The sequence below is a fragment of the Harpia harpyja genome, chromosome 7 (assembly GCF_026419915.1).
Source record: "Harpia harpyja isolate bHarHar1 chromosome 7, bHarHar1 primary haplotype, whole genome shotgun sequence".
Taxonomy (NCBI): domain Eukaryota; kingdom Metazoa; phylum Chordata; class Aves; order Accipitriformes; family Accipitridae; genus Harpia; species Harpia harpyja.
The window spans coordinates 4,755,599-4,779,583 of NC_068946.1; the positions used below are offsets into that span (position 1 = coordinate 4,755,599).

At 44.5% G+C, this 23,985-nt stretch overlaps 1 long non-coding RNA gene across 1 annotated transcript in view; it reads right to left on the reverse strand.

Moving 5' to 3' along the window:
• LOC128144291 (uncharacterized) overlaps positions 1–22,868 on the reverse strand; it is a 61,053-nt gene extending 38,185 nt beyond the window's left edge. Inside the window, exons 1-5 of the long non-coding RNA XR_008236028.1 lie at positions 22,742–22,868; positions 22,136–22,394; positions 18,707–18,792; positions 18,270–18,337; positions 17,397–17,483 (exon numbers count right to left, since the gene is read on the reverse strand). This is a non-coding gene — a long non-coding RNA (uncharacterized LOC128144291). The remainder of the gene's footprint in view (positions 1–17,396; positions 17,484–18,269; positions 18,338–18,706; positions 18,793–22,135; positions 22,395–22,741) is intronic.
• Between the last annotated feature and the right edge of the window lie 1,117 nt (positions 22,869–23,985).

Genomic DNA, 23,985 nt, shown 5'->3' on the forward strand with positions numbered 1-23,985 from the left:
GGTCAAACTGTGCCAGCACAGAACAGTGCACCATTACTAGCATTTTGCACATCAATATTGGTGCTTTTCTGAATATTTTAGCAATGAACAGCTTCCATCCTGAGATTTTTCACATTTCTGTTTTGACCCTTTGACGCACAGATACAGGTGTTAGACGTAGGAAAGGTCTTCTAAATTATCAAGTGCGATGCTCCAGCTGAATAGGAAAGAGTCTCCAAGCACTGGTGTTGTGGCAAAGGATGAAGTTAGCGATCAGAGCCCCATCCCTTCAAGCCACCTCTGCCAGATTCTCCACACCCAGCAAGACCTTTCACGGAGACAGGCTTTGGCACTAAGCATATAGTTTCAAGATTCAGTTTTCCTCCTATTTATCCTACAAAAGGATGTACTGCTCAGCTGTAAGTTACATCCATTCATCCCAGTCCTCACTGCCACCCACCAGAAGCTTTGCAACACCAGATGCAATGCAACGACACAAGTCTCAAACTCCTGGTGTCCTCTGCCCACGTCTCTCTTCTTTCAGCATGAGGGACCATCTTTAAGAGAGGTGGGTCTCCGTTGTACAAGAGACGAAACTGGGGCAAGCATCTTATCCTCTTGTTCCCTCACACAGAGATGCATTTGTTGCCTGGGAAAGTAAGGAAGATGGTGGAAGTTGTTTCCCCCTGTGCATGTTCCTTTTTCCCTCTGTCAGCATTTCCCTTAATCAGAAGATCTGATGCAATCCCACAAAAGCCAGCTAGTTTAAAAACTACATTAGGACTAGGAGTGTTTTAATCACCACCTTGTCTGACCTGACAGGTTTCAAAGATGTCCTTCTGGCTTCATTTTCAAACAGTTAAAAAATATTTCCTATATAAGAGGAAGGGCTTTTTGTATTTCAACAACACAGCTAAAAATCTCACTCATTTATCATCATGGTCCCACTTTCAATTTTGCCTTCCTGGAAATCATTTTGGGATGGGAAAGACAGATAGTATCTCAAGCCATGACATTTCAGTAAAATGCCATCACTTCTCATCACAAAATTACGGTGTTTTGCCCCGTATCATCAAGTCATATATTGAGGAGAAGATTTTTTTTCTCTCTGGAGTTTGCATTGCAGAAAAAATTAAGCACAGCAATCTACAAAATACCTGACTAGACTCAGCCTAACACCGATCCAAAAATGGGACAAAACTTACCACGGTTATCAAAGTCCCCTTCTACTTGATATTGCAAGGATTGGGGAAAGAAGTAGTATGTCACAAGCAACATTCAGCTCTAGCATAAAGGAATATGACACCTATAAAAGTGGAGTTGTGTCCACGTAGCTACAGGAAGGCATTTGATCTCATTGTTATGCAATACATAGGAACCAGATGGTGTGGAAGGAGCTGTTATGCCTGAAATATTTAACCTCAACTCTAAATGTACATCCTGACTTTGAACTGTTCCAAGTCACTACTGCAGGAAAGACTTTCTTCAGAATGAAGCTAATTTTCAAAATCAGATACTTTTTGAGGGTAAAACTGAGGTATTTGACATCTGATTTTCAGAGCTGCAGAGCCTTTCCACAGGTTCCCATTGACTGCTACTGGAGTTACAAAGGTGTCTGGAGAAAGACTTGCAGGCTATACTTGTTTCCATGCCAACAACCACAAAAAAGGGTTATTTCAGATACAGAGTAGCTAATTTTCAAATGTAAAAACTATCTGCCATTTAAATTAGGTTTGCTTCTCCTAAGCAGCTAAGGGGGGGCTAATCCATACTGTGGAATAAATACCTGCAATATTTTATTATTAAAATTTAAGCTGTTTTGGAATTATGGAAACATAAGAAAGGGGTTTTTTGTTTATGCCTGTAGACCTGAGGCAGGCAAACTTTCCAGTAGAATCTCAGGTAATTTTACCTGAGCGCATCCCAGTGTAAGAACCTGTCGGCCAGGGACATTATGCCAGCCCTGCCAAGACAGGTGAATAAAAAATGGCAATGAGATAAGCATGGAGGATTTTAGTCATAGTGCTGTACAAGCAGAAGCCAGGAGGGTGCAAGAGTCCTGACAATGCAGATCTCGTTCTGGCAAAACTCTCATTGACTTCAGTGAAAACTTTGCCTAAGGAGGGGTGGCAAATTTCACACCTCATAATGAAATTCACCTGCTCGGTACAAAGGGCCACATGCATCACATTGGAGCAGAGATTCCTCTCTGCACTGATAGCACGCTGTTAGCATCTTCCTGGGGCAAGAAGCTGAGGAAGACTGGAAAATAGCGCTACATCAAATGGGTAGGTAGTCTGCTCCTCAGTCCATCCTGCAACTTAGCAAGGGGTGGCCCTAACACAGCAGCGAAGTATTCCCCAAAACTCAGGTCTCTGCTATGTACCAAGTGCACTCACTGCACATTCGCCCCAGGAACCCAGCCTTCTTCCTTGCCAGTGCTTGCTGTGGTAGCTCAGAAACACTGAAAACCAGAAGGTGGCAGCTAGGTTAGTCTCTTAATTGAGGTATGGCCTTCAAAAGTTTTTTTTTAGCATACCAATAGTGTATTTGCGAGAGAGAGGAGAGAAGAATTTGCTTTTATCAGAACGGTTCTATCAGCACAATCCTGAAAAGGATGCAGCTATACCATCATGGTATGTGCTTTATCTTAGCATAGCTTAGAGAAGTTATATGGCTTCAATTGCATTGGTATAGTCAGTGGAGTAAAACCCTTAAGTAAACAGGGTTTATTTCTGATCTAAAATGGAAATGAATTGTCTTAAAGGCGTTTTTGTGGGCCCTCGGCAGACATGATTTTAACTAACATGTAGGTCATAGGTACAAAGAACATAGCACTGCAGAAATCTGTTTGAGCCTTTCCATCATTTGTTCTTTGTTTCAGGCAAGAAAATCCTGAGAAACTGACTAATTTTTTTTAATTCCAGAAAAATGCTGGGATGCAACTCTCACTGGAATAAGAAATGGCAGAGCTCAGAGCCCTCAAGAGCAATTGCTCACCAAGAAACTCTGCCAGGAATTATAACTTGGGGGTGTGGTGGGGTGGAGGGGAGAGTGTGGAGCAGAAGAGGTCCAAAATGATGTGAGGAAATAATCTCTCTTTAAAAAGCAAGATGGGAAGAAAAGAGTTGCTCCCTAGATGAGTTTTGAATGCCAAGTTTCAGCAATTTTCAGTGCCACATTATAAACCCTTGAAAAATGAGATTTAAGGCTTCTTATCAATTAGACACACTACCCTTTGTGCTCATAATTTTTACAGAATTGCAAATGCTTCTCACTCTCTTCTCCTAGACTCAGGGAGGAAAAAACCCGGAGGAAAAAGCTAAGTTCCTTTCAGGGACGAGCTGTTCATTCTTGAGGCAGAAAGCCTGGAGGGCTCTGTGCAGACCCTCATAAAATGACAGTGGTGGCCCCACAAATTTGTTCCTAGGGTTAGCGCTCTAACTGACCCTTCCCCATTCATCATACCAGTTCAGTCACTCATCATGAATGACACAGCATGACACCACATGAATTATCCCTGACCTTCAGGAGCAGTGGCTCCTCCAGATCAGGTTGGGGTCATGAGGAGGGCAGGAGCGAGAAGTTGGGTCTATTAGACCTGGGGATTAGCAGAATGCTTCAGCCTCCAGAGCAAAAAGGTGACGTGTTCATGGCATGAACCTGTCCTCATGGCCCAAGTAACAGTCCTATAATCTCAGCCATCAAGCCCAGGAGTGCTGTGTGAGGTAATGGTGTCTCTAGGATCGTGAGAAGCCCATGTGAACTGCTTTGGGTGAGCCAGCTATGGACACAGCAAAAATGCCTGTGCCCTGATCCAGGTTGATTGCACCACAGAAGCCACAACCAGGACGGGTGACTTGGGAACTGGGCAATCCTGGTGTCTACTGCAAATTGGCTTGCCACAATGCCAAGGAGCTAACAGATTGCTGGCATTTCTATTAGAAGCACAAATTATTGGGTGTTTATCATTTGTCTGAAAGTTGGGCTTTGCTTCTTGTAGAAAGATGAAGATTTGCCCCTAGATCACATCACTGCTCCAAGGAGTTCGGCATTCATCCTGCCTCCTGCAGCAGACAGTGCTTGATACTGCAAAGGAAGGTAAAGTCAGGACTCATCCAGGTTTGGGCCCCATCCGGACATTCCTACATTCAAAATTTAGATGCTTTTTCTGTGTGTTGAATAACCAGATCTTGCCTATACAATATTACAAATACAATGTAAATGTCCTTAGATACTTTCTGCCATAGAGAATGACTTAACACACTTTAGTTTAAGGCATCTTTCACATACAAAAACTGCATGATGAAATATGCACAAATAAATCTACTCCTTTCAGATGCTCCTTATCTCATTCAATGCCCAAAATTTTCAGCATTATAGGAATGTTTAATATTAGGTAAATGAATCATACCACTGAATTCATTAATACCTCAAGTCTAGCAAACACTTGTTTACAAACAACTCCACCCAGATGAGTCTACAAATCTCGGTTCAGCTAATCCCTGAGTAAAGTTACCCATAATGCAGTACTGTTAGCAGGATCAGGGCCTAATGATTTAATCCAGCAAAGAATTACTAACTACTGATGCTAGTGAATACAATGGGGCCATTCATGTAAAGAAGTGTTAGGTGGATTGAGATTTAGAAATAAAACTGGGAGAGTGATTTTTCTGTAATACCAATTAAAATTTAACAACGAATCTAATAAGTTCTTGATGCAGACAAGCAACAAATGAAAAGGGTTGCAGTCCTTTAGCATAGTGAACTAATCATGTATTTCATCTGCTCAACATTCACTCTTGGAAAATCCAAATTTAAAAGTTAATGCTGCCATTTTTATGTCTTCTTAGTGCATCGGGGTATCTAATGTCCACCAAACCACCACCTCTTGCCAAGTTATTCTTTCATATTTATCCAAGACCATGGCATCAATAAGAACTGAAATGACACTGCTCTCATGTCATTATCTATAGGGAGATACCCTTGTCACCAAGACTAGTTACAAGCCCCAGAAAATTCCATCCAGGAAAATCTAACATGGCAGTTTTTACCCAGTATTGACCCAGAATATTTACTAAAGCAGTGTTTAAGGAAAGGCATGTTATTCTGCATGGGGCACTAGGGAGGTCTACATCTTCTGCTTCCCCCAAATCAAACAAACCACAGAGCTAGCAGTGAAGTTCCAAATATTTCCATCATTCAGCTGCAGCCTGAGAGGATATAAGCGCTCCCCAGGATTTTAATTCCTACTCTACCTTCATGCAGGCAGAAAATGGAAATGAAGGAACTGGTCTATCATTTTGGCAGGTGATTCAGCTTGCTTTGCTGCATGCTGGCAATTAGTTTGCATTATTACAACTGTAGGAAAAGGTACAGTTGCAAGTCTCTGCTTATGTGGGGCGGGTAGGGAAGCTAAAGAAGGACTCAACACTAGCAGCTGCTCCCCAAGGCACTGTGCCTGGGGCTAGACTCCATTCTAGTCTGGACTAGATTCCCACAGCACCATACAGTGCGTAAAAGGAGTTTCAGAGATGGTGCCTCCTCCCTGCCCCCTGCACAGAGGCAGCAGAAAAAAGTTCCTTGCATCCGTCTTCTTCCCTGTGCACCTGTACAGGGTTAAGCATATTCTAACCCACTGTCTCACAATGTATTATGCTAGGGCATGACCTTACAGCTAGGGTACCATCGTGCAGCTGCTGTCCTAGGACAACGTCTACATACTGATTCCCTGCAGAAGGCGGCAGGCTAGAAAAGGGAAAAAAACCCCAACCTCAAACACCCCCCCCCCCCCAACAAACCTTTACAGGAAAGAGATGAGCATGTAGATTCCTCACCAGTAATTCCATTAGAGATTATTAAATCTACTGCCCCTAAATAAGGTCATTGGCTTTTTTTTTTTTCAGTCTATCCCTCCTTTGCCTGTTTCCTCTAGGCAGGCACCAGCACCAAAGCTCTTTATATATTATCTGAATCTATTTTCTTTTCAGCAAAGCAGATTCTTAAAAGAAAACAAATTCCCAACTTTCTGTTCTGTTGGCCGTAAGCATCAGAGCATGAACCGATCATACAGGAATCAGGAAGAAACCTTGTATTCCTTGTATATAGTAATAAACATTCAACTAGGTGCAGAATATGACAGGAGAGATTGTGAATTGGGGTTACTACTGCAAACAGGAGACAGGTTTTGTTAGATTAAATCTGTAATCCTTTAGCATAAGAGAAGTCTCTGTCCTTTTCCTGATAGTGACATTGCCCATCATCTGGCAGCCACGCACCAAATGAAATAACACACACTGACTGAGGCATTCCCAAATGAATTTGGTCTCCCACTCTCCACTCTCTCTCTCTCGAGTTTACCACTGTTAGTTTTGCGTTTTCTGCACCGCTACATGCAACAGTGGTGCTTACACAGAGAGAAATCCCCTCTCAGTTAAATGGGATTTTGTGTGTGAGTACTTGCTCACGGCATGCTGCTGTTGTGTTACCACCCTCTCCCTCAGGTTCTGCTGTGGGAGAACAACTTTGGGTGGGTGAATGTGGACACCACGCTCTGAAAATAAACCGATCAGTATGAGCTCTATTCTACTTCCTGCCACAGCCAAGAGCTATCCACTACAACATCACGAACAGGTAATTCTGAGAACTGTTAGTTTCAGCTTTACCATCTGCCCCTCTGACAGCCAAACTTCAATTCATGAGGAGATTAAGAGTTATCCCATATGTTGAGGGATATCAGATCAATTTAAGGTGTGATTTTAAGCAACTGAAAAAGGTTTCCCATTTTGAACCAGACTTTTTTCAGTTTAATTTATATCAGTGTTTCAAATGAAACTGAAAAAGGAAGTTGGCACACATGCACTTTCCAAATGGACTTTGTCTAATCCGTTTAATCACTGACCCAGTCACAAAGCCACAACAGTAAAACATGTGCACAACTCAGCTGTTTCAGTGTAAAATCCAGTGGTTTAGCATAAACTATCAGTGAAAACCAGTGCCTCTCTGCTGTTTGACATAAAATGACAGCTTATCAGATTCCCAAATCAAGATTTCTTCTCCTTCCATAATTACTCTTCTTAGTGGTTACAGACACCCTTTCTCCTACAAAGTGACATAGTAGGAATTAATATAAAAAATCAAAAGTCACATCAGCTAAAAATCCTGTGGCAAGATCTCAGCCTATAGCAAGAACAGCTAACCATTCATGGACCCATGTGCTCCAGGATCAACGCTTCATACTCTTTTGGGCCTACAGATAACAGGAACTTGAACCAGTATCCCAGATGTTGTTTCTCTTTTCCCTTGTTGCTGTCCTACCCTCCTTTATACCAATGATTAAGAGTACCCAGAAAGCTGACCCGATAGTCTGTAAGATAGAGAAAAAGTCCCCCATTATCCTGGGCATGCTTTTTGCTCCTTTTAATTGTATGTATTCAAAGGTATTTATAAAAAAATAGGCAGTGTGCTATAAGGAACATTATCTCTTCTGCAGGCTCCTTTCTAGATACCTGGCTGTGGATATTCAATCTGTGAATCCTTTAGTCCTTAGCACACAATGGGGGACAAAAGAAGTTGGTAAATTATATGGCATCTATCTGATATAGACGCTTCAACCACTTTCTGCCACACCAAGCTCATTGCTCTTTCCAACATTACAGAGAAAAACAGAGAGTACAAGGAGTAGAGAGAAAACAAAGACGACTGTCACATCTCCAACTTTACTGCAGAAAGGTAATCAGCTGAGCAAAAGTCCTCCTCCTCCAAGGAAACGTGGTAACTGAATTTCATCTTCTTCCCCTCCCCTCAAGATGGATGGTCTTAATTGTTCATGCCAAAAAAGCAAGTAAGAAAATCTTTCAATCAGTTAAAGGGGATGGTGAGTGACAGCAGGCCAGAGACATTACCTGTCTCTAGTCTCTGAGAACTCTACTGTAGCTGGGATCTGTTCATTCGTCTGGGATAGACTGTTCTTATGACCCACAATCAAACTCTCCCATTTGTTGGCTATTCAGATTACTTCCCAACCCTTTTGCAAAAGTTCCATAAAGTTTACAGTTCAAGCCTGATCTTTAATTTGGGATACACTTGATTTTATTGTCCTCTAATGCTTCTCCCATGCTTCCTTCCTCAATGCTGTGTTTTCTGCAGGATGAACGCTCCAACACAGATTTGGCAGGAAAAAAAAACAAAAAGAAATCAAATGGGTTCTATCTCTCCAGCTATGCTTTTTTTGAACAGCAGAAAGATATATCTTGTAGTTACCTAAGATGATGTGGTCAGTGTTATAATGGGTTTTTTTCCTCAGCTGCTATATTATGCTCAAAGAAAAATAATAGATGCTCTGTCTTTTTAACATTACAATAGGTATCAAAGGGATGCCCTGGGAAGGTAGGTGACCTGCAGAATGATTTCTCTATTAGAATTTAGTCCACACAGTGAAAAGATTGAGTAGCTCTGTCCTATGGATATATCAAAAATAGCAGACCTGCTTCCAGGCATTGCTGAGGTTGCCACGATGCAACCTGCTTCTTCCATGCTTGAAGGTAGTCTTGAAGATATCTTGTAATGCCACAGCAGCGCTTTTGTGGGACTTCACAATATGAGGTGGCTTACTAAATTTGGAGAGAAAACAAGTATAAAATTTATGACCTTTAAATGCATACCACATGCTGTCAGGAAGAAGGCTTTGACTCAGAATAGCCACCATGTCTACTCCCAGCTAGACATGAGAAACACAAAGTGTCATGGAAATACCAGCTGCACAATGATAAAAGAATCACTTGCTAACAGGTCTATCAAGAGTAATGCCAATCTTGCCTCCGTTTGTTCACACCATCCTCCTCACAAGAAGGAACACAAGTTGAACATTCCCATACCTGGCACAAAAGAAAGGAGAGTGGAGCTGGGGATCCATGACTGGGGTTAAATGCCAAACTCATCAAGGACATAGCAAGGATACACCATCCCCATCACGCTTATAAAGAAGAAGAGAGGCAATGCAGGAAGAGAGGAAGGGGACAGGGAAGCAAATAAATAAGGACAATGCACAATTTATGAAGACAAGAAGGTAGTAAGTGCTACTCACCCAGAGTGTAAATTGGTATTGATGTCACCACACAGCCCAGCCAAAAAATAATGATGATGATAATTTAGGGCTTGCACTATATCTCACTCAAGCCACAGTCCTATCCAACAGCAACTCTCATCCTGCTGCTTTCTTCCCCTTCTCTATTCATTGGTGTCCTCCTAAATCAAATACACTCGATGTCGATTTGATTATATTTCCTTATTTTATTTATCATCCATCGCTCACTTTTCTACTCTCCTCACAAGTTCTCAGTGGGCATCTCAGTCATTTTCTGGTACCTGGCAGTACTCAGAGGAACAAGCCTGTCTTTAGGCCAGAGGAATTAGAATCCTTATGCTGGTAAGGATTCATGCATCCTTCCCAGCCCTCATCTGTCATCCTTTAATCTCGCTTGTTTTATGCTCCAGATCCTGGCTACCCAGTCCTGACTTCCCAGGTTTATAGCCCTGACTTACTTCCCTCCTGTAACATTTTACTGCCTGGTTATCGGCCCTTAGGGGCCTCATTTACACAAGTGCTGTTTTCGCTATAGTTAAGACTAATTCACTGGGTTACAGTTTGCTCTTACATCCTACATTCTGTTCAGTCCATGTCTCCTCTCTCCTGCAGGGAGGCAAAGGATTTTCTAATGGACAGGAGATTTTTTTTTTTTTTTTTTAATTATGGGTATTAATCCCCTTTTGGGTGTTTCAAAGCCTGAACTAAATTCTCCTCCTCTGTATAGCATGATTCTGCCCGTTTCTCTTTGATGCACATGTGCCCTCTGGGCCCTTCATAACATCTGTGGGACCTCAAGAAGGAGACTTCATCTGGGATCTGCTCTCGTCATCGAATTTGATGTTCTAGGGGAATGGCAGACCACAGTCCTGAGAAAGCCTTGGGAGCCAGGTATGTCCCTTGTTCGCACCTCCGGTCCAGCTGACAGTATCCTGTTCCTAGAATCTACGTGTGTGTTTTCTTTTTTTTTTTTTTTTAATTTATTTTCATTTTCTCATTAGGGAAGGAAATACTTTCCTTGTCATTTATGTTAATTTCTTCCCTAAAGCTTTCTATGGTTACTCTATGACCATTAGATTTCTACCTTTCTAATAGACACACACGTACAGATACAGGTAAGCATACACACGCAGATAATATATATTGGTGTAGGTATATGGCTCATTTCAATAAATCTCCCTAAACAAGGCTCATTTTCCAGGGCTGCTTGCTTTCACAGCTCCAACTCCAGCTGGGTCTGCGATTTATTTTGTTTATGGACCGGTTTTCATATAAAAGCACAGCACAATCAATGCCCTTCTCTACACTGACTAAGCCGAAACCACAGAAATCACCTACAGAAAGACAGAGGACACAGTCAAAGGCCACGTGGTCAACCTATGCGTGGCCCCCAGGGCTGTATCTAATGTGCTTAAAATGGAGCAGACAGGTGGTACTATGGAGAACAGGTAAGTGTGATCCATGGAAGCTGTACAATGTGACCTGTCTGGGGTTGCATGCCCAAGAAGACTTAATTCAACTGCCTAAGCAACTGAAAGAGAAACTCTAAATTTGAGTCACATTAGAACCTCCCACATGCAAGGATCAAGAGTCCATTGAATTCTGTTTCAGCAAACTATTCAGCATCAGCTTAATTCCAAATAGCACCATAACAATGTCAATTACATGAAAAATGAAACATAAATTTGTAAATAATACTGTCTTTTGCTGTTCTCTGTTACTTTTACAGGATCAAAAGCTTATTGCCAACATTTATTAGATTTTCCAATGTATTGCAAGAGATAAATAGATATTATCCCTATTTTTTTGATAGCTAAACTGTGTCACAAAGAAATTAAATGAGTTGCCTAAGGTCACACAATGAACAGTTTAGGAACTGGATCACTGGACCCATTCTTTCCTTCTAATTTCTGTGTTTCTAAACGGCAAACCCTCCAGGGGTTTGGCACACACTTGCAAATGATTTTCCAAAACTACCAATATTGGCATAACTCCATTCCTATAGAAGCCAGTATGCTGTGAACAGAATTAGACCAGCTTATTATCTTAAATGGCAACAAAGCTAAAGCAGCGCCAGCTGCAGTGCAAAACCTCACCCAAATGCAGAATCAATAAATCTCCAGAGGAAGTGACAATGGTAAAAAACCCCCACAGCATCAACAAAAAAAAGCAAAACTAAAACCAGAAATGAAAACACAATCGCAAGAATTCTAAGGGTCATAGAGGAGCAAGAGTTCAGTGTGTTATGGTATGGTTCTAATCTGTGATACGGGCTTCTGGCTACTCTGGGATTGCACATAAATAATAATATCCCACACGTGCAGGGTTTTTTTTTATTAAATTGGCCTCTTTAGCAACAATGACCACAACCAGATCCTCATCCCACACACCTTTCTTTTCTTTGAAACCCACATGCATCATACACTCAGACAAAAAAAAATATCCCTTTTTAATAAACGGGGATGTACCTAAAGTGCTACCTTGCAGCAGGCACATATATACTCTGTTCACGTGAGCCTCAAGAAGTCTGTGATTGTGTTCAGTTTTTGTTCTTCATGGTCCTTCCTCTTTCTCCAAGTGCCCAGCATCCCCTCTTCCACCCTCAGAGATGTGCTGTGTGTGCTGCAAGGTTTTCACTTGATGGCTGATGGAGTTCCCCCACATGGAGGTGGGAGGAAGGAAAAAATCACAGCTCTGTTGCTGCACATGTCTGCTTCCTGGCCTGGCATGACAACCCCAGCACCATTGCCAGGAATGCTCTTTGAGAGATAAGGGTGTCAGTGCTGCAGGATCCCCCTCAGACCCAGCTGCCAGCTGGTACAGGCAGTAAAGAAACAACGCATTATAAATTCCTGCAGACCTCATTTGTTTCAAGCCACAGAAATCATGTCTAATGTATTTAGCAGTTAAAAATGAAGGAATCCAAAGCTTGACGCATGTTTCTATTCCGTGGGCAAAACTACAGCTCCAGACTCCTTCATCAAAACCCTGTCAGGTGGTCTAGCAGCAACTACCTGTGGGATTTGGAGATTGAGACCCCAGCTCCAAAGTAGGCTCACCCTGCATAATACTGGTTTCAGGAAGAACCATGTCCTGCCATCCAACCCACCATTGGCAAGGGGCTGATGCAGACATATATATCACGTGTCGATGGAACCCTGGAAGGGCTATGTCCTCAGTCAGCACCCAAACCTGAATGTTTCCACAGATGACCATTGAAAAAGTGTAATATACTCCACCATTCCTATATGTACTAAATACTACATCACTCATTGGACACCACTGTAGAGACCCGGATTGGTAAAACTGACTATCCCTCCCTCAGTGAGCTCAGCTCACTGACTCCAACAGACCTATTTATATGAACAATAATTACTTTTCTGAATAAGGGATTAAATCTGCAGCTATTAGGCTCCAACGTAAAAGCCCAAATGACAGACACTAATCTCTCCAGGGTATAAAAGTAGTTTTTAGATAGTACATTAACTGGCTGCGTAGTTTTATCCAGAGAGTCCCCACTCCATAATCAGAACGCGTATGCCCTGTATACTACCAGATCCCAAACCAACATATGTAGTGCATGCATTAGCAGCAGTTTACCATCGTGCTTCTCTGTGCAAATTCCGTCATTGGCAGCATTCCCTAACTCCTTCCAATTCATGCGGAGCAGAAGGGGGGACTGCAGTAGATTCCCGAATGTGCATGCAGTGCTTGCTTTGTAGTAGACACGTGATACGCTTAATTTTCTAAAATGTATATTCAGACATAGGGGAGAGTTGGTCAAGTTTTAAGGTGGCTAGTAACTGTCTCCAGCATGAAGACTCCAGGGAGGTCTGGAAACAAGTGTTCTAAGGACAGCATATACATTGGAGATGACATCCTAGGTAGTTTTCAGGGCTACAGATACACATGTGTGGACTTAGAGGTGGTGAAAAAGCATTTTCTGCAAGCTTAGTAATCTCTTACGTCACCCCACTTGTTTGGAGGGAAAAGGACCCAACATTCCAGCATTCCCATTTCCAAAGAGAGTCTGAATCCCAAGTGAGAAAGAAGTGTTGCACACCTCACTTCTGTTGATGATCCCATCGAGCATCAGCAATGTAGAGGAGCTTTGCTTTGCAAGTTTCTTGTGCTCCAGGCAGGAGTTTTCACTCACTGTGTTCAGTGAACGTAGAATAATAAAGGGAAAACTTAAATAAAAAGTTTCACCTCAGAGGCAGGTGCTGAATGGGAAAACGGGCAAAGGTCCTCCCACGTTTCCAATATAATCCCACTTCCAGCTAGGGCAACAAGGCCTCAACTGGAATGTCCTGGCAAAATGAATGCTAAAGCACTCCTCCCTCTGCTGTATGTTAGAGGAGAGGATGACGGGTGGCTGAAAGTGCAAAGGGTTGCAAAACACAGAGACCTTAGTTGGAAAACTGAAAGCAGCAAGTGAAAATGGAAAGTAGAAGGAGAACTGAATTCTGAGTCAGCATTGCTGGACTAATTCTTCTAGCCACCGTTATGTGACTGCCCTAATAAACCACTTGAATAACAGGCTGGGGACAAGGAAGAAGGTGAAACACCTTCAATGTTTGTGTATAAACTTGATTTTGCGTGTGCATGTGCTTATTGAACAAAAATCCAGTTCAGTCTTGAGTCCCAGACAGTGCCCCTGCTTCCCTTCTCCTCACCAAACCTAGTAAAAAAAAAAAAAAAAAAAGAACTGCCTAAATAATAGGGTGTCCATAGTTCCTTGGGTTCCCTTGACTTCTGTTCCCTCATCCTGTAAGAGGGATTGTGTTGAGAAGGCTTAACTGGATCTCAGAAGCTCAGCTATCTCCAGAGCAAGTCCTTGGGACAGAAGAGCCTGAACCTCCCACACCATACACCATTGGTGGCTTGGAGTTGCAGGGCTTACAGTTTTGGTGGTAATATTCAAGGTCTGTTTTGCAAACTGGTAAGTGGTAACAATCTCATGGACTTCCAACAGTTGTTGCTATTCCTCCAGTTTCTAAGTAGATGATGATGGGTGGAATGAAAGCAGCAGGAGCCCCACGCAGGAGGAGGTGAAAGGAAGGAAAGGAGAATCAAGAGGAGCCATTCCTTCTCAGAAACTCTTCTTTTACCCTTTCTGTATCAGCAGAATTCCCTCACCTCTCTACTAACGTACTATAATATGTCAGCAGGCTGAAACGAAGGCTGCATTTTCCCATGAAACATAGACCCAGGGCAGGAGACTGCATGGGCGAGAATTTAGGGCAGATCTACTCCCAGACTCATCCATCCTAGCACCTCATGTTCCCCCACTACTGTTATAATCAGAAATAAAATTATAAAAAACAGCTTTTCCTTCATCATAGGCTGACAAATGCTCATCCAAAGGTCCTTGAAATTGGTATAAAGACTCCTACTGACTACAATAAGATGAAGGCCACTCCAGCCTTTCTTCCAGAGGATCTAAAAACTAGCAGCCATGCCCTAATCTGAAATGTTCTCTGATCGCTAGTAACTAACGACCCTGACACCAAAATTTTGCCATTTTTCCCAACAAATCTGAGTAGTATTTATTCATCTTGTACATACTCCAAGGGGTGAAAAGCTATTTTGTTCTGGATACATTCTGTGTGACTCAATTTCTAAAGCACTAAATTGTAAGCCATAAACCCATGTCATTATTTACTTTCTTAAAGATAACATGGAGCCAGCTTCTCCCTGTGTCTCTCTCCATTTTGCTGCCTTTTGGAGGCATTCTTTGTGACTGCTGCATGGCTCAGTAATTCCCAAGTCAGTGCACATATGGAAAATCTCTGTCAAACAACGGCCCAGGAGAAGGAAGGAGGAAAGCTCCATTCACCACCAGACTTGGTTCTCTCGTGGGTCCCCCCTTGCCCATACCCAGATGCCTCTGTGCCCATCTTCCCTGCCTCCTTGTTTTGTGTACAGAACTGCAGAAGTGGTCACGCTCCACACCCACTTGGGGGAAAGGAAAGGGGGAGCAGCGTGTGGCAGAAAGAGTGGGGAGGGGGTCACAGGGGAACAGAATGAACTTGTTCTCAGAGAAGCATGGCGTCCAGACTGGCAGGTTTCTTTTATCCTGTTTCAGTTCAGTAAAAGCCTCAATTAACTCCACATTAATTATTAAACCAGAACAATGCGTCTTTGGGTTCCAACAGCTAAATTCTGTTACTGCTGTTTCTTTGGGGAGCTTGACTAGTTTTACAACTTAGGACATAAATATCTTTCTTCAAGGAGTTCCTGGGCTGTTGTTTTTATTTTCCTCTCTGTGGGAGCATTTTTAATCACAGTATCTCATGCATGCATGGAGGGAAGCATTTCTGGCCCTGTTGCACCCCGAAAACTTTTTACATCTAACACGTAGAGCTCTTCCAGGCTCCAACAGGTGCTAGCAACACAGCCATGAGATTTCACACCCCCCCAGGAAAGCTGTCAAATTAAGGCTCTCCAGGAAGCTGGAAGCATTTGCACAGCCCCTCTAAAAGAGGCTGCTTCCTTGTAAAATGGAGTGCTGGGTTTCCAGGTACACATTATTCTTTAATTCTACAGCTGCTTCCCACCCTTCGCCTCCATAGATGACCCTAGGAATTCTACCAAATAAGGCCAGTATAGAAATATTTGCCTTTTTCTTACTCCATTGTTGCCAGACACGCACACTTACAGGATGTTCTTCCGTTCTTAGTTATTCACTGATGTATCTGTCTCACTGAGCAAAGCCAACCATCCCCATACATACCCTGCTCATACCACCATTATCCCTTTTCTTGGCACAGGTTAGGAGGACTGAAGATAGCTACTCTCCATGCATTTGACCAGTACACCAAGGACCCCCACAGGGAGAGAAGAAAAGGAGATACAAGTTCCAAATGAGGCCACTCAAAGCTCCTCTCCTGCCCTTCAACTTTACACAACACCATGAAGTACTACCTCAGTACAATGCTAGAAACCTCCAGGCACCCCTCTTAGCTCAGGCCTCTTAAAAAAGTTTTTGCCCTCCCAGCCCCAAACCTCTCTTACTTCCTCAGTATATTTTCAAACTCTTGGTCTTGTAGGTTGAGTTTGATCATACGTCCTGCTTTCTTGCCCCAGATTATTTTGGAGACAAATGGCTTTCCTAAAGTCTCCTGGAGAGTCTCTGCCTTCCACCCATGAAGTTCTAGGACTTCCTGAGGAATGAACAGCTCTAGCCCTGTAAAATGCTTTTATTTCTTATGTGAACGTAACGTCTTTGGGAAAAAGCCAACCTGATAGAATTGAATGCAAAGGCTTTACAGCTACAAAACGGGTGCAGCAAGGGCTGGCAGAACATCTGCACATTGTCTGAACTGGAGCGAACAGACTCCATGGGTCAGAGGGCCTTCATTTCCCAAACAGGGAAGTCTCCAGCTTCATGGATAAAGAGAGAAACCCGTTCCTCTCCTCCCATCCTTTTCTTCCTCTGCCAAGTCTCTCCCTCTCTTTCCTGTGTTGTGAGCTTTTGCTGCTCTGCTCACTGTGTGCAGAATGAATGAAAGTGATTAGAAGCCCCTGGGGGCCCTATTCACAGCTGGAAAGAGGAGGAACAACTCCACAGGCTTCTCTGTCAGTTGTATGGGGCCCCTAGTCTCTCAAGCACCTTGTCCCAGACAGAGAGGAGCGGCAGGAGAGAAGAGAGGGAGGTCACCAGCGATACACTACAAGACAGGTCAGAGAGCAGGAAATACAGTAGAAGGGAAAAGAAGGGACAGGAGATACATGAAGGGAGAGAGATGAAGCAGGGAAAAGAGGGTCTCAGCTGAGACCAACTTTCTAATTTACACTGCCCTTCCTCTTTGGCCCAGAGGAAGAGGGATTAAGGGTATTCTCTACTCTTGCTCCTCCCAGACAGCATGAAATCATTGGGCGGAAGGTAATGGTTTCAAATCTGCATTGAGCTGAGTTGGGACACTATATGCAATAAATTGATAAGAAGGGAAGGGAAAAAATGGCGTCCTATATGTACCACCATGGGGAGAGCTTTGGTGCTAGGTAGGCACAGAATGAAACTCGTCACTATAATAATAGAAAACTGGGGGACCGTGTGCATTAAAAAAAAACAAAAAAAAAACCACACAACAAAAACAACAAGTATAGAAAAATAGACATAAGTAGGTAACCAAATTCAACAGGCAACTGAGCAGGCAGCTAGTCAGTCAGCCACCTTTTCTGTCTCCCTTCACTGCTTGGATTTCTGTTTCTGCTCAGACTGGGGAAGCTGGCAAAAATTCATGCTTGACCTGCAATACCACTGACAACATGTGATTTGTTTTGCCTCTCTTGGAAAAGACTGCAATATTTGCTGTAGCAAACTTACTGTCTGTCAGCCCACATGTCCTTCAGTGATGCCACTGACCACAGCTCTCCAGTTCTTTTGGCAGAAATGACGAGGGGAATGGAAAACCTACAGCAAATACATTTGTATTAGAGAAGCTGCTTCCACGTGTCTTTTTAAAAAAACCAGAATGGTCTAGAAGGGGACCAGCAGTAAATATTTTCTTCTATCTTGCAAATGTTTCAAGATACTCTACACATTGTTGCCTGCATGCATGACTGTGTGTGTGAGCAGGGCATTTGTAATCAGCGCATATTATGCTCAGAACATTTCTGATCTTGCAGATTTCAGGTGTAAGGCTATCCTGTGAGGCTGCTCCCTGGGTGCTGAGATCACAACCCTCTTGCTCAGAAGAAAAAACTCTCTACAGCTAGATCTAAGTTTCTAGGAGTACCTGTCTCAAAGATACGCCTGGAAGACACTACCCAGGGGTCTGGGTCACACAAAAAAGAAAGGCAGACAAGAAGGCACACTGTGGGAAGGATGTCTGGCGACTGTGTGAACTGTGTGGCACAACCACCCACAAAAATGAGGCACTGGACAGTGCTGCAAGAAGCATGAATTCAATCCCTTTATGCTACGTGCTCCCCTGTGCATCCCTTTGGCCAGTTCCACATTATCTGACAGAAATCAAACTGTTCATCCCTGTGCTGCAGTTCTACATTTGCAAAATCCACCTTTCAAAGAGTTTTTAAGATCTTGGGTGAAAGCTGCTATTATGCCCTACAGTTAATTACATAATCATTATTATTTATTATTGTGGAGTTTCTAGAGAAGGTGTATGAAAGCAGAATAGCAAGCTTGACCTTATGTACTCACATCTCAGTCTAATTCAATATTCTTTATCAGACATACTTTTGCTGTAAAGTTCCTCAGGGTAGGGGCTCGTTTGTTCTGCAGGAAGTTTGCAACACTTCAAAATGCTATGAAAACAATTAATAAAATCATTATCAATCACGATAAATACCAGCAAAGCTGCCTGCCTATGGATAGCAAAATCTGTAAATTATTGCCAGTTTGGAAGGGATTATCAGTGGCAAGTGGAAAAGTCTCCCTAAAATGTTTAACTATGGCTTATTTTAATGCCCACCTCCATTTGCATTTATGAAGACACATTTATGGAATAGAATTCTGAAATTTACACACTTAAATAACGTAGGCAAATAGAGGAAAAATTAAGGGCAAGGACAAAGAAGCAGCCTGTTGAGGCTTGTCTGCTTGAGAGAAATCCACATGTTCACCCTGGAAAGTGGAAAATGTCCAATATGGAGCCCCATGATACTCCTGCTTACACTAGATTTATGTCAATGGAAATCCTCTGACACCAGCTGAATTGCTCTTCCACACCAGCACGACAGCAGAATCAGGGCCAGGTTCTCTGCAGGGGAAAAGAAAAAAGAAACAATCTGAACAGTTTTCATTTGTATCTGTGCCTCACACTCTGCCCCATTTAAAGCAAGGCACCATAGAACTATTTCGCCCTTCCACTAGCAGGGTCTAATAAGAGCAGTAAGAACTGTTGACAGCTACATCCTTCATCTGAGCATCTCACAGCACAGACATTTCTCAATCAAACATCACACTATTCATTCCTGTAAGACATATATGGATGTCTGTCCCCACTCTACAGGTGCACAGAGGGCCATGGGGAGTTGGTAGAGAAGCTGGGAATACAGTCAAGAAACCCTAATTTCACAGACCCTTGGCAGAACTTGCAGATGACTCTTGTTTTTACGCCAGATAATCCACTGTTTGCTAAGAAAAGAAGAGAGATGCTTTGCTGCCAAGTGTGAAAATCAGTGCGCAGGCATAGGATCAAGGCGTAAAACCACTGTCCCTAAGGCCAGTCAGGTTGGTCATTTTGATTCACGGATTTACAGAGAGAATCCCATAATCTTATTTTAGCAGCACCCAAGCACAAAAGGGAGCAACCTCCCGCAGACTGGAGACAACAGGGAAACTCGCACAGTGGGCCTGATCCAGAACTGCCCGATGACAAAGGAACCACTTCACGAATCCCTGTACGTTTCTACAGGCTTCACCCCCCAGAGAATGCCAGCAAGATGCTAGTGGAACCCACCAGAAACGGACCTGTGGAAGCAAGTAAAAGGTCCTGCCATCTTATCCTGGTCCAGGAATCCCCTTTCACATGATTAATTATTTGTACTGTTAAGCAAACATGAGTGCTTTTAGTGCAGACTGAAGAAGGGCTGCTCCTAATCAAAAGCAGCCAGCTTGTTTATTTCTATTGTTTTCCCCATTGTCTATTTTGGTGTTTATAAAAACCAAAGTTGGGAGCTGTGTGGCTGTGGCCTCCTCACAGCAGCTGGCTTGCTTGTAAAGCCTCCACATCAGCCAGAAAGACATACCAGATATTTCGTTCATAGAGCATTCCCAGTGGGAGAAAATACCCCTTGGTGGCAAGGCCAGGCCAACGTCTTTGTGCCTGCGGTGCACAGAAGTGGTTCCCCAAGTTGGCTCCAAACAGGCCAGCACAACAGGGATGGCTGTGACGGAAGAGCCCACAGATACTCAGGCAGGCAGACCTGATTATCTAGAAATGTGCAGTAAGAGGCATTGACCGTCACTCCAGCCGAGAGCTGGGAACAGTGGCTGCACTTCACCTTGGATTCTGCCTGTACCCTCCTTGACAGCTCCCATTCATAACCCTACAGGTCCTTTTCTTCGGATCGTCCCACCCTGTAGAAAAAGGATGGTAAGCCAAAGTCTGCCTGTGAGGCTCCTGTCCCACTGTCCCATGCTGACATGTCCATGGGACAGGAAGAATATCTATGTAGTGTACCTAACTTAGTATGAGAATTGCAGTCGCTGGGCTTTATCTGAGTGTGCAGCAGTCACGCATGTACTGTTGATACCCCGCACGGGCTTCCAATTTCCAGTTCCCTGCTACCTGAGAAAAGGTAGATGCCTTGAAAATAACCACCAGTTTGTTATACCAAGAGCTAACCTGATTTCCACTGTTCACTTTGATAATTCTGAGCCTGTTAAACTGAGCGGCCATTTAGCAATTCCGATCACCAAGTTCACTGTGTTGGAGAAGTTTCATAGGCTGAGGTTGGTTTCCTTCTGTTGTCTTTTCTTTAATAATAAAAAAATTACACACAGCCCCAAACCCCTTTCAAGCCACAGCAAGAATAACAGACTCCCCCAGCAAAACACTGGCCAAGAAGCACAGCACCTCATAATATGTACATACATCAAACTGATAACTCCTGAAGAAATAAATATAACCTAGAAGAGGAAAATGAACTCACTTCTTTAAACATATCAGTAATATAAGCCACGGGCTCAGCAGAAGAAAGAACAAACTCAACACAAGCTAGGAAAAAGGGGGAAGGAGGCAGAAACGTTACTTTTGCAAGGGATCACATTAACACCAATTACTGATAAGGCATTAGGAAAGGGGTATAACAGCCATGGAGCAGACCATAGCAAAATGCCACTGTGCAGGTTGATAGGAATGCATTTTCTGCTCACTGTTAGCAGCAGGGACATCCACCCCCCATATGTTTTCCCTCCCCAAAGCAGCGTTAGTTCTTCCTTTATTTTGGAGAAGCTGCTCTGAGCCCTGCTTCCTTCTGCCCACTCCCCCGCTACATGCCCTGTCCTCCCTATTGATTTCCAAGTCCTGTAGAGCAGTTCCTGTTCCTACAGCAGCTCTGGCTGGAGGACTGCAGAGCAGACTCCCTCACCTCAGCTCCACAGGAAGAAGGGATAACATGCAGCTTTACAAAAAGCAGCCCATCTTAAAACTGAGCCCCTGTTTGTGAGAGAGCAGTTCTCAACAGGTCCCCTCTCACTTGGAACCACACTCTTCTGTTTAGATCCCAAGAGGATATGCTTAGCCACACTCTTAACTCCAAATGTCATAGTTAGCTCCCTTTTCTCACTAGCCCCATGCATTAGCTGGGGGTAGTTGTCCAATGCTACCGTACTTATAAAGAGCAGAGATATAAACCTTTAATGGGCACTGCAATAAGAGGGGGCAAAGCACCACCATACCACTGTATTAAGAGTACTGAGCTATGTAAACAGGCCCAAGAGAGATCTCTGCATGCTCCCAGATATAAACTTTCCTGTGCTAAGGGACTGCAGAGCCAGACAGGTTAGAGGGGAGAGCTATTAAAACCATCTGAACTTGAGCAATACTGGGCAGCTTGTACATTTTTTCATTTCTTATAGCTGCTTACAGTCCCAACTTTTTCTTAATATTCTTTTTTTGGCACAGGACTGATTACATGCCTAATGCCTGAAGAAAAGTGGGAATACTGAAGGATTAGGAATACCTAAATTTATGGCAGGATTAGCTGGAGTTTTATCCTGCTTGACACAGAGTACTAACATGAAGAATCAAGTAGGACATTCCAGCCCCATTATCTCCTACTCCTGCTGTAAAGAATGCAGAAATAAAGGATTGCACACACACACAAAAATTTATGACATTCATTTGAGATATCCCAGTCTGTTATGAGAAATCAGCATGTTTGTTGAATAATTCCAAAATAATTCAAAAATATTTTATAAAAGAATTAAATAAATAAAAAACCTAATTCTTCTCTTGCTTACATCAGTTTTACATAAAACAACATTAATGAAAAGAGAACCAAACCCAAAGAAAATATTTGGTTAGATCTCATTCCACTGCCAATGAAATTTACCACTGAGCTTAATGGAGTAGGACCAACAGCAGAAATACCTACATCTTCCATACAGCCATATCACTCAAGGCTCTGCTCAGATGTTGATGAAATTAGCATTTCTGTGACCAGAATGAATGATTCAGGTGCTAATCTAGCGCAGATTTCCTTGGGTGACCTTGGGCATGTTTCAGTTCCCTTTCTCTGAAGCAGGGATAACAGCCCCAACGCCTTGGATGGCTCTTGGGGAGACATATTCACAAGTTTGCCATGGACTGGGATTGAGTTAGTGATGGATCCAGACAAGAACAACGGACAGATCCTGTAGAACGGAGAAATAAAACACAGAAGCATTATGAGCCAATTTTCATATGGGAACTCTAGGTTCTCCGCACCGCAGAGAGCCAGCCAGCCCTCGACACACACACACTCTCTAAGGATTTTCTTTTAGACTGAGAATTAGATTTTTTGAGTCTTTGCTCCTACACTGGGCTTGACATTTTAAACCTATAGATCAAGCGACCCAGAATAGTGGAGCTCATTAACAATAGCGATTACTTTTCAGTAGGAAACGCTCGTTTAAACCTTGTGTAACTACATTACACGAACGCTGCAGAACAAGCCGTCGTCTGCCCCTCCCCGCTCCCTCTTTCCCCTGTAGGCCCATACCCCTGCCTTTCCGTTGGGGCGGGGTTATTTATCCCAGGACAACAGCCCTCTTCCCCCAGGCGTGAGCTGCTCACAGAGAGCGTCTCTCCCGACGCCGAGGCTCTCCGCTCCCTGCCGCTCATCCCCTCCCTCCCCGCGCTGCTCGGGCGGCTTGGGGACGAGGAGAGGAGGGAGGGAGGGAGGGAGGGAGAGGGGTCCCCTCCGCGACCTCGCCCGAGCGGGGAGAGCCGCGGTGGCCGCCAGCCGAGGGCACGGCCGCGGCGGGCGCGCCGCCAGCCGCCGGGCCGTTCCCCGCCTCCCCTCGCCGCTCCCCCGGCCCCACGCCGGCAGCCCGCGGGGCGGCGGCGGCCCCAGACGGCGCGGCGCGGCCGGGGGGCGGAGGCCGGGGCGGTGGTGGTGGAGGGGGGGTGGCGGCTTCCTGGAAGCGGCGGGTGTCGGGTGGCCGCCGCCGGCCAGGCGCGCTGCGGGCCGCGGGCAGCGCCGGGGCGCGCCGCCGAGCCCCGGGGAAGGCGGGGGGGGGGGGTGGAGAGAAGCGTGGGGGAGGCTGCGCGGTTCCGCCAGAGGGGAGCGTCCCCGCGGGACACCCCCCCCGGGGCTGCCCCTTGGCATGGGGCGGAGGCGGCGGGGGGGGGGGGGGGGGGGGCTGAAGGCGCCGCTCTGCCCGCGGCAGCCCTGGCCCACGGGGGTGGGAGGCGGGCCGGCGCTGTGCCAGGCCCCCGTCAGAGAGCTGAAGCCCAGTCGGGTCAAACAGGAGGCACGCCGAAGAGGAGGGTGTGCTTCGGCACCGCTGCGGCGAGGGGAACTGGGGTCTTTCTTCACCAGCGCTTCTGCTGTGCACCGCCAGGATGCTACCCTGTGCTGCAGGGCTCCTTTTACAGGCCCTTGTAACAGACTCGGTGGCCAGGCCGGCCCTGAGCAGAGACGCCGGCACTGCTCAGGTGTACCCAAAGCAGCCAAGAAGGACACCATGCCAACGCGCCAGGCGCTGGAGAGTCGTACCTGTAGCGTAGCCGTGCGGAACGTGCAGAGCCACTTTCGCTCGTGCTTCCTCTGCCACTGAACAGAAGAGCTTTTTGCCGAGTCCGTCACTGGTTTGGTTTTGCAGCGCTACAAGCAGTACGCAGTTCAAGCCACTGTAGTAAGAAAGAAAGAACTGAGTCATGCATTTGGCTCCCGGAATGCACTTTGGGTTCCTTGTGGCATATGGAAAAGACCAGAGCATTTTGGTCCTCCTTAGTAACAGC